The sequence below is a fragment of the Gracilinanus agilis genome, chromosome 5 (genome assembly GCF_016433145.1).
Source record: "Gracilinanus agilis isolate LMUSP501 chromosome 5, AgileGrace, whole genome shotgun sequence".
Taxonomy (NCBI): domain Eukaryota; kingdom Metazoa; phylum Chordata; class Mammalia; order Didelphimorphia; family Didelphidae; genus Gracilinanus; species Gracilinanus agilis.
Window position 1 is genome coordinate 238505608 of NC_058134.1, and position 10251 is coordinate 238515858.

Consider the following 10251-nt stretch of genomic DNA (forward strand, 5'->3'; position numbering starts at 1 on the left):
TAAAAAAAAAAAACCCAACTTGGCCAGGAGCCATTTTCTTTGTGAAATTTATCCAGATCCCCCAGCATCTCCCCAGCCATAAGATTACAGATTGAGGACTGAAAATGATCTCAGAGACCATGTAGCACCAAAATAGTATAGCATCCATATTTTTAAAGGAGAAACCAAAGGAGTTTAAGGAAGAAATAGATTTTAAAACCACACTAGTGGAGGACCTCAATCTTCCCTTATCAGAACTAGATAAATTGAACCAAAAAACAAATAAGAAAGAAGTAAGGGAAAGGAATGAAATATTAGAAAAATTAGAGTTTATAGATATCTGGAGAAAACTGAACAGGGATCAGAGACCATGTAGCCCAATCTACTCATTTTATAGATGTGGAAACTAATGCCCAAAGAGGTCATAGTCATATAGATATGAATGAGATCCCAGAGGCCATCTGGCCCAATTCTCTCATTTTACAAGTAACTAATATTTTTGCTTTGCCATTGAATAAATGCCTTGGCTAAAGAACTCACTGACTCTATTGACTGATTAAGAGAAAACACACCAATGGGGGTTCATAAGCTAGTATTTAGTAAGAGAGCTACCCTTAATACTCTGGGAATAATAACAGTCACCCCTCTGGGGACCTAACTAGTCAATGGTTGTATGAGCTAAGTAAGTCAGCCCCAAAGGGGTGTACCATGCAGGTGAGAACACTGAGACCCAAGGAAATTAAGTGACTCACCCAAGACCAGAACAGTAAACATCTGAGGTGGAAATGGGGCCAAGATCCTCTGTTTCCAGAGCCAATTCTCTTGCCACCATATGATGTCACATCCTTGTTAGTGTTCAACCTGCTCCTCACCATTGTGTATTGATTTGGTATTTACTCATTTCTCTTCAAGTTTTATTTTCCTAACAGAATCTTAACTCATCTCGATTCACGTCATATTGCCCCCGGAGAATGCCAACTCCTTAAGTATGGGGACTGGGTCTTGATTTTGTATCTCCACTATCTAACAGACTGCCTTGAACATAGTACTAAAGAAATGGCTGTGCATTTGAATTTAATTGATTTCAACTGAGTCGCTTGTGCAGTGCTGAGTCAAAATGTTCACTACAGTTGTCTAAAAATGCAAAAATTCTACTTACAGCATGAAACACTCAGGAAAGCTTTAAATAGTATTATCTATTCATCTTCTTGGCAGTACTGATTTCACAGATAAACTCCGTTGGCTTTGGTTGGTACCTCGTGGTAAATTCAAATACCGAGAAAGTACCGTGTGGATCCAGAGAAGACAAAAGTTCTTTAAATATGTCTTTAATTTGTAGCGATTTTATTTCATTTCGGATATTTGAGATGTGTTGTATGTTGTTATCTGATTTCAAAGACTGGAGAGGGAAAGAATACTCTTCGTTGACTTCCGAGTAATCCTTGTTTAATAAGGGCACATTTACATTTTCATATTTGATTTCTGTTTTTAAAATCCTCCTTTAACACTCAATATATTGTGTTGGCTTTTCTCCTCATCTTAAATGAGATAATGCTTTTGTAAAACAAGCAGCTTTTGGAAGTGACTGTCTCCTATAGAGGGAATGCGAGCAATCAGAGGAAGGATAAATCAGATCTGACAGAAAAAGAGGTCTAGTGTTTAATGGCTGGCTGACTGATGTTCAGTGTGGGGGCCATTCAGATGCTCTGCATTCCTGAGTGTCACTGTATACTAATCATTGCTTCACTCCAGGCATTTCAGCAGGATTTATTACAGCAGGGAAGCCATGTGACCTAATCACAAAGTATTAAATTAGTGTCTGGGAAGCCATGTTGGTGTATAATGTATGAGTTCTCTTTGTGGTTCTCTATTGGTGCATAATGGGTCACTTTGAGGAAAGATGTTAGTTGCCTTTCTCGGTTTTCCCATCTATGAAATGGAAAGTGGAGTATTATTTTTTTAAAAAGCCCTTACTTTCTGACTTAGTAGCAACTTTAAGACAGAAGAGGAAGGGTTAGGCAAATGGGGTTAAGTGACTTATCTAGGGTCACTTAGGAAGTGTCCGAAGTCAGATTTGAACTTATGTCCTCCCAGCTCCAGGTTTGGCACTCTATCCACTGAATAACCTAGTTCCCCTGCATTATTTTTTTAAAACCCATGTCTCAAGGGGGCAGCTGGGTAGCTCAGTGGATTGAGAGTCAGGCCTAGAGACAGGAGGTCCTAGGTTCAAACCTGGCCTCAGCCACTTCCCAGCTGTGTGACCCTGGGCAAGTCACTTGACCCCCATTGCCCACCCTTACCACTCTTCCACCTATGAGACAATACACCGAAAGTTAAGGGTTTAAAAAAAAACAAAAACAAAAACAAAAACAAAAACCCATGTCTCAGAATCAATATTATATCTTGGTTCCAAGGCAGAAGAACAGGAAGGGCTAGGAGATGGGGGTTAAGTGACTTGCCCAGGATCATGCAACCAGGAAGTATCTGAGGTCAAATTTGAACCTAGGACCTCCCATCTCTGAGTCTCGGTCTCAATCCACTGAGCCACCCAGCTGTCCCCTTCTACATTATTTTTGACATTTTTGAGCTAGTGAGATGAAAGTAAGCCTGAGAGTAGCTTATTTCCAGAAATGATTTGTATATAAGAAGTAACATAAAATATGCTGACCAGGAAATGTCTAGAAAAATTAGTGGGCCAGTCATGAATCAGAACCAAGAGTAATACATGGAACAGCTCAAGCTCTGCCCTTGTGTCTGCAAAATGTCAAAAGACCTAGAGATAGGCATCCAATCTAATGACATTCTTAATGGAAGATTTGCCCAATTGGATTGGAAGGGCAACTAGTTGGCACCATAGTGCACAGAGTGACATACCCAGAGTCAGGAAAACTCATTTTCCTGAGTTTAAATCCAGCCTCAGACACTTCCTAACAGTTTGACCCTAGGCAAGTCACTTAACCCTGTTTGCCTCAGTTTCCTCATCTGTAAAATGAGATGGAGAAGGAAATGGCAAATCATTCAAGAACCTGCCAAGAAAACCCCAAATGGGGTCACAAAAAGTCAGACACCACTGAAAAATGACTGACCAACAACAAAATTGGAGGGCATAGATAGATAGATATCTGTAGATAGATTACAGGTGTCTATAGATCGATCACGATCTATCCCTAGGTCATCCCACAGAAGACTCCAAGCCTTTGCTCTGGCTATACCCCCTGCCTAGAATGCTTTCTCTTGTACCCTCTCCTGCCTGGCTTCCCTCAAATCCCAGCTTCTGTAGGAAGCCTTTTTACTGACCCTCTCCCAGTGCCTTTTCTCAGAGATTACTTCCCATCGACACCAAATACATCGAATATGCATGTATTTATTAACATGCTGTCTCCCCCATTAGAATATGAGCTCCTTCAGGTCAAGGACCATATTTCTGTCAATAATGCCATCCCTAGACTATAGTGCCTCAGTGTATAGTAAGCACCTACTAGATGTTTGTTGATAAACTGACTGACCTTTATCAATGAGATCATGAATTCCCTGAAGTCAATTTCTTTCCATGAATAATCTTGAAATCATAAAATGAAAGACAAAAATCAGAGACGTATAAGATAATTATTCAAGACACCACTTTGACGGACTCTACCTCTCCCTGGAGGGGTGACCCCCACCCCGTTTAATTTATTATTAACTTGAATCGATCCAAATGGTTGCCTGTTTTTAGCATCTCGTAGAGAAAAATTAGATTTTTAAGATGATAATCTTACGACCCTGTAAAATAATAGTTATACTGTACATCTAATGTGAAAGTTTTAAATGAACAGGAAAGCCAGACCTCCCTGTACAGGTTATTCAAGTTTGTAGAACACATGCCGAGAGGAAAATATTACCTCATCGTTACTGTGGTCATGTGAGATTGAAGAAAAAACCAGAAAGGCAAGCTCAGACGATTTCATGATTACATCAGATAATTGTATACGCCCTGACAAAATGGCCCTGCTCAGTTGAGGGTTTGAATAGCAGCCAATGAGCTCATGAAGAAAAATAAAGAGCAAATCCTAAAATCAGGCTCCTGTTTGCATTCCCATTTTGGAGACCGATCATTTGTTGTTTTACAGAAGACATTCTTCATTCAACAAGGCCATTAGTGTCCAGAAGTCATCATAATATCTTTGACTTTCTCTAGGTATATACGCTTTTTTCATACACTTTTGAACTATATAATCAGCAGGGACTCAAGTTCAGGGATCAATTTATATTACTGACTAATGCCTACTATACATTTCAAAGCATCATCTGAGGCAGCAAGTGGGGTGCAGTAGTTAGAGATAGAGTGTTGGATTGGAGTCAGAAAGTCCTGAGTTCAAATCTCATCTCCAGTACTCATTTCATGTGTGACTTTGGGAAAGTCACTGAACCTTCTGGACCTCTTTCTTCATCTGAAAAGTGAGAGAGTAGGGGCAGCTAGGGAGCACAGTGGAGAGAATACCAGACCTGGAGTCAGGAGGACCTGCATTAAAATCTGGACTCAGACACCTCCTAGCTGTGTGACCCTGGGCAAGTCACAACTGCATTTGCCTAGCCCTTGCTCTTCTGTCTTAGAGTTTCTACTAGGACAGAAGACAAGGGTTTAAAAAAAGAAAAAAGAAAAAAAATTGGTTTAGAGGACCTCTAAGGTTGTTTCCTGCTCTAGAGCTATGATCCCTGCTTTACCAATGAGGACACTGATGTTTAGAGGGGTTATGATCCTGCCTCAGGTCACATAGTAAATATGAGAATCAATTAATTCGAATACAAGTCTCTTGACTCCAAATCTAATATTTTTTCCAATATGACATGGGTCTTCTTTTACAGTAGAACTTTTACAGGTCTACAAATGGTAGGTCTTTGCCATGATTATATAGAGCGGACAAAGGGACCTTCATACACCTTCATACATTTGTAGAGGCTTTGCTTGGTAAAAATAGGAGGCAACAATATGGTGGAAAATGTTCTAACCCTGGAGTTAAAGGTCCTGTGTCCAAGTCTCAGGCTCCCCACTGGCCAAGATGCTTCTTCCCCTGGACCTCAGCTTCCTCCTCCATCAAAGGAGGGTTCACGGATAGTGATGATCTGCTCCTCCATTTGAATGTGACTTTGCCAATGGCTCATTGAGAAAGAGAGTCAGTAGTGTTCCTGATTCCAAGCCCAGCTCTCTCTCATGGTGGTGGGACTGGATAGCTTCTGAGGACCCTTCTAACTCAATGTTTCTGATCCTAGGATCTAGACAAGGGAAAGGAGAGAAGAGGAGAGAGGGAGGGAGACAGCAGTAACAGCTTGGGAGCCTCTCAGGTCAGGGAAGTGCTGAGGATACCCGTTAGGACTGTGGACTTCCTGCCAGATGATGCAGCTGCATGACCATATTCCATGGGGCATGCTCTTGAGTCTTGGCATAGTCTTGCTCTATTCTGCCTGGAGCCAGGCTCTGGTCCTGCTGTTTCCAAAAGAAGATGCAGCAAAGGAGATAGGAACATCTCATGTTGGGTCCCTCCATGACACGTCATGCCCTGGACTGGGCTGGGAGGATGTTTTCAGGTTTCTGAGGGGTTTCCTCAAGGATTCTTAGAACCAGTAGAGGCAGTTGGCCTATTAAGACTTTTAGTCTGCCTTGACTTTGTAACCTCAGCCTTAATTAAAAAAAAAAAAAGAAAAATGTTGGCTACCAGACTTGGCTTTGAAATGATGAGGATAATAATCCTTATGGCAAAAGGCATACTGCTTTCCTCATTAACAGCTGGGTCAGGCTGGGTGGGACCTTGGAACAGGTCTGAGGTACCATCTTTCCTAGACATTATTCCAGAAGGATTAACCCTTTCAGTCCAGGTAAGACCTAAATTCAATGACAATCAACCAATAAGGATATAGCTTGTACATATTTTTTGGCTTAGTGGTACAGTGGATAGTGCCAATTCTGGGGACAGGAAGGCTCATCTTCCAGAGTTCAAATCCAGCCTCAAACACATATTGACCATATGATCCTAGGCAAGTCTTTCTTTTTCTTTTATGAGGTGTTTATAGTATCTTATTGTAAAATTAAGGTTAAATATGCATTTCTGAGTTTCTAAACGTTTTCTGTGTCATTTGCTGGCCTTCATGTGTCATCTGTAGCTTCCTCAACCCCCCCCCCATTCCCATTTAATTTCTTATGTCCACTTTGATATATCAAAACGGTGGTGGGGAAAGTTGGGATGTGGAGGGGATACATAGAAGCAAACACAATTATTTTTTAAAAACTAGGCCTCTGGTTTCAATGAAACCATAAGCCAAATTAGCCCTTGCTCTGCAATTTATAATTTTAAAGAGTTGTCTAGTGCTCAGATGACTTAAGTGATTTGTCCAGGGACATTAAACCAGTATGTGCCAGAGGTGAGACTTGAACCTAGGTTTTCCTGACTCTAAGCAAGCTCTCCATCTGCCACACTATGTCTCTCTCTTCTATGTGGCAGGCATTTACTTAGTATTTGCAGATTCACTCAGGTTTCCAGATCTCTTTGGCTTCAGGCCAAATCTCTTTGTTCAGACCAAATTGGGAAGAGCAAGGAGTAGATCCATCTAACCTTACCTCGAGTTTTCGCTTGGTGATAATGGGATGTAGTAAATAGTAAACATCAGAGGCAGGATTTGAATTCAGATTCTATGATTCCCAAGTCAGTTCTCTTTCCATTGGATGGGACAGAAAGGAGGGGACAGATTAGAGAGAGACTTCAGAAGTGGAATGAACAGATGCAGGAAGAGGGAGGGAGGAGAAGACTGTGAAAGATGCCGCTTGGATTTGATCTTTGGGTTCGACTTTGGAGTCTGATAACTCTCCTCATGCCGGGTTAGAATATGGGTTGGATACCTTTACTTAATGCCTCATTCTGGTCCCCTGTTTCTATCCATGTATCATCCTTTTCTCTGTCATTAAGGCTTTCATTCCATCCTCTCTCTTATTCTCATTTCCCAAACTTATCTCTGAAGTCTCTCTCTAATCTGTTCCCTTCTTTCTGACCTCTTATTATCATCCAAAATCAGGACCTTATTACCTTCTTTTCTTTAAACCCTCACTTTTTCTCTTAGTAATAACTCTAAGCAGAAGGGCAAGGGCTAGGCAAATAGGGTTAAGTGACTTACCCAGGGTCACACAGCTAAGACATGTCTGAAGTCAGATTTGAACACACGTCCTCTCAACTCTAGACCTGGTGCTATCTAGCTGCCCCAACCTTGTTACCTTTCACTCAGGCCACTGCCATTGTCTCTTATCTGGCTTCCCAGTCTAATTCCTTCTATGAAACATCCCATGCATTTCTTCCAGATTAATGTGCCTAAGGCATACCTCTGATTGCCTGGTAGAATGTGAGGAAGACTTCTTTGGACAATGTGCAAAAAACAAAAACAAAACTGCCTTAGGAGTTAGAGGGTCTGAGTTTAAGTCTTACCTCTGATGCTTACTATATGAGTGACCTTTAGCAAGATCACTTAGTCTCTCTGGGACTCAGTTTCCTCATCTGTAAAATGAGTTAGGTGGTTACAGTATGTGAGGTTCCTTCTCACTTGAGGTCTATGATTCTGCAGTACAGTGGACACCTAGGTGGCATAGTGAAGAGTGATGGGCTGGAAGTGAAAAAGAAGCAGAGCTGGGATTTTACCTCACACACACTCACTAGCTTGGTGATCCTTCAACTTTCTAGGTTTATTTCTTCATCTCTAAAATGGGAATAATAATGGCACCTACCTCACAGGGTTGTTGTGAAGCTCAAAAGAGGCTAAACATATGTATGTGTGTGTGTGTGTGTGTGTGTGTGTATATATATACATATATATATACACATTTATATAGTTTGCTATGTATATAGATCTTGCAAACATATATTTATCTGTATGTGTGTGCATCAAGTTTTGCAAACCTTAAATGCTGTATAACTATTAGCTATTATTCTTTTGTGCCCTCTCCCACCTCTATGCCTCTGCAAACGTTGCTCATGTCTGGAATGCTCTCCTTCCTCATTTTTACCCTTTAGAATCCCAACCTATTCAAAGCCCAGATCCAGGGCCATTTCAGAAAGGAAGGTTGTTTTTGATCCTTCCAGGTTTTTGTGTCTTTGCCCCACTTACAGATTACTTCATATGAAGTTTATATTTACATATCTGTGAATGTGTTTCTTTCTCCTGATAAAATATAAGCTCCTTGAGGTCAGGGATTATTTTTTTGTTTTTTTTTTTCTTTTTTGTATTCCTGGTGCCTAGTTTAGTGCCTGGCATATAGTAGGTTGCTGTTGAATGAATTTCTATCCCCCCCGCCCAAACCCAAATCCACTCTGGATGTAATCTTTATCTATTTCTGTCTCTGTCTGTCTATCTCTCTCTGACTCTCTAGACTCTCTTCTCTCTTTTTCACTCTGTGTCTCTCTTTCTATTTGTATCTCACCTTTTCTTTTTCTCTCTGATCATGTCTCTTTGCATCTCTCTGTTTCATCTTCCACAACAATTTGTACCCTGCTTATAGTATTGTGTCTTGTAGAGTTTGTATATTTGGAAACTCTTCTTATCTCCTTGATCTAGACTGAGGGCAGAGACATTATTCATCTCTGAAATCTTCCTCTACGCAGTTCCCCCCTAGATCCTAACTCTTGCTCAATAAATATATTTTTTTAATGAATCGATAAATCAATTTGGAATGTAGCAAGGAGTGGTAGAAAGAGCACAGGATCTGGAGTCAGAAGACCAGGTGTCAAATTCCAGCATTGCATCACCTTGGAAAAGTCCCTTAACTACTCTGAGACTCAATGTCCCCAGATATATAATCAAGAAGTTGAACTTCTCTGATATCCCTTTGCTGTTTTAAACTCATGAGACATCAGACTGTTGAAAGAACACTGGATTTGGGGTCAGAAAAACTATGAGTTTGGACAAGTCATTTAGATAGTAGCAAGATGACTGGTTTTTTTTGCCTATCAGTAAAAGTAAACATATCATGAACTATGATTCCGAGTGGAAGCTCAGAACAATCTGTCTCTCTGAAGCTGACAAAGACTCATCATCACACAGTACTGCCCCTGAGTATCACAAATCTTCATCAGTCTTCTAGGTTTTCATGTGGAAGGAGGGTTCTGGGTATATTTTATTTCTGTAGAATAGATATACATATGTATATGTATATATACATATATAACGTACATACATATTCCTAGTTTCTCCCTGTAATCTTTGTGTCCTAACCCTAACTCAAAAGATTTCATTGACTTTTTATATCACCTTTATTTCTAAATCTATCCCTCTCCCTTTCCCTACTCAGAGACCCCTTGATTAAAAAAAAAGAAGAAAGATAAGAAAAGAAAGAAAAGAAAAGAAAACAAGAAGAGAAAGAAACCAACCCAGCTCAACCAAACTGAGCAACAAAAGAGTCTGAAGTAGGGCAGAGAGGTTCTCTATCTATACTCTCATGTCTCTACGAAGGAAAGGAGGCACATTTCTACTCTTCTTTGGGAAGAAGCTTGATTATTATAATCCAGGTCAGTGCTCAGTTTGGGATTTGTGTTGTTCTTTCCATTTATTATTGTGATTATTCGAGATCTTGTTTTCTTGGTTCTACTTACTTCACTTTGCATCAAATCATCACATGCTACTCTGTATTCATCACATTCAGACTTTCTTATCTGCTATGATATTTCATTCCATTAAAATAATAATTAATGATGATGATGATAGCTAGCATTTACATAGGATTTAAAGGTGTGCAATGTGCTTAACAAACATGATCTTATTTTATCCTCAAGACAAGTCTGGGAGGTAGGTGCTATCATTATCCCCATCTTACAGATGAGAAATTCAAGGCAGAGGTGTTAAATGACATACCTAGGGTAACATGTTGTTAAGTATCCAAGGCTGGATTTGAACTCCAGTATTGGAATCCTGGAGTTTTCCTAATTCCAAGTCTAGCTTTCTGCCTCCTGAGACACAATTTATCTATAGACAATTAATACTTTCATTTCTAGTTCTTTACTAATAAAATTGTTGCTCTCACTGTTTTGACTTACATGGAGTCTCTAGTTTTTATTTGTTAAATTTTTATTTTTTTAATTAAAATATTATTTTTAATAATTTAAATTTGGAATATGAATTCTTTGGAATATATTCCTAGAAATGTAATATCTAGGTAAAAGGAAATGGGCACTTAGGCCACTTTCTTAACAAAATTCCAAATTGCATTCCAAAATCAGTTCCAAGGGTACCAGTTCAAAGTGCATTTGCCTGACTCAACCC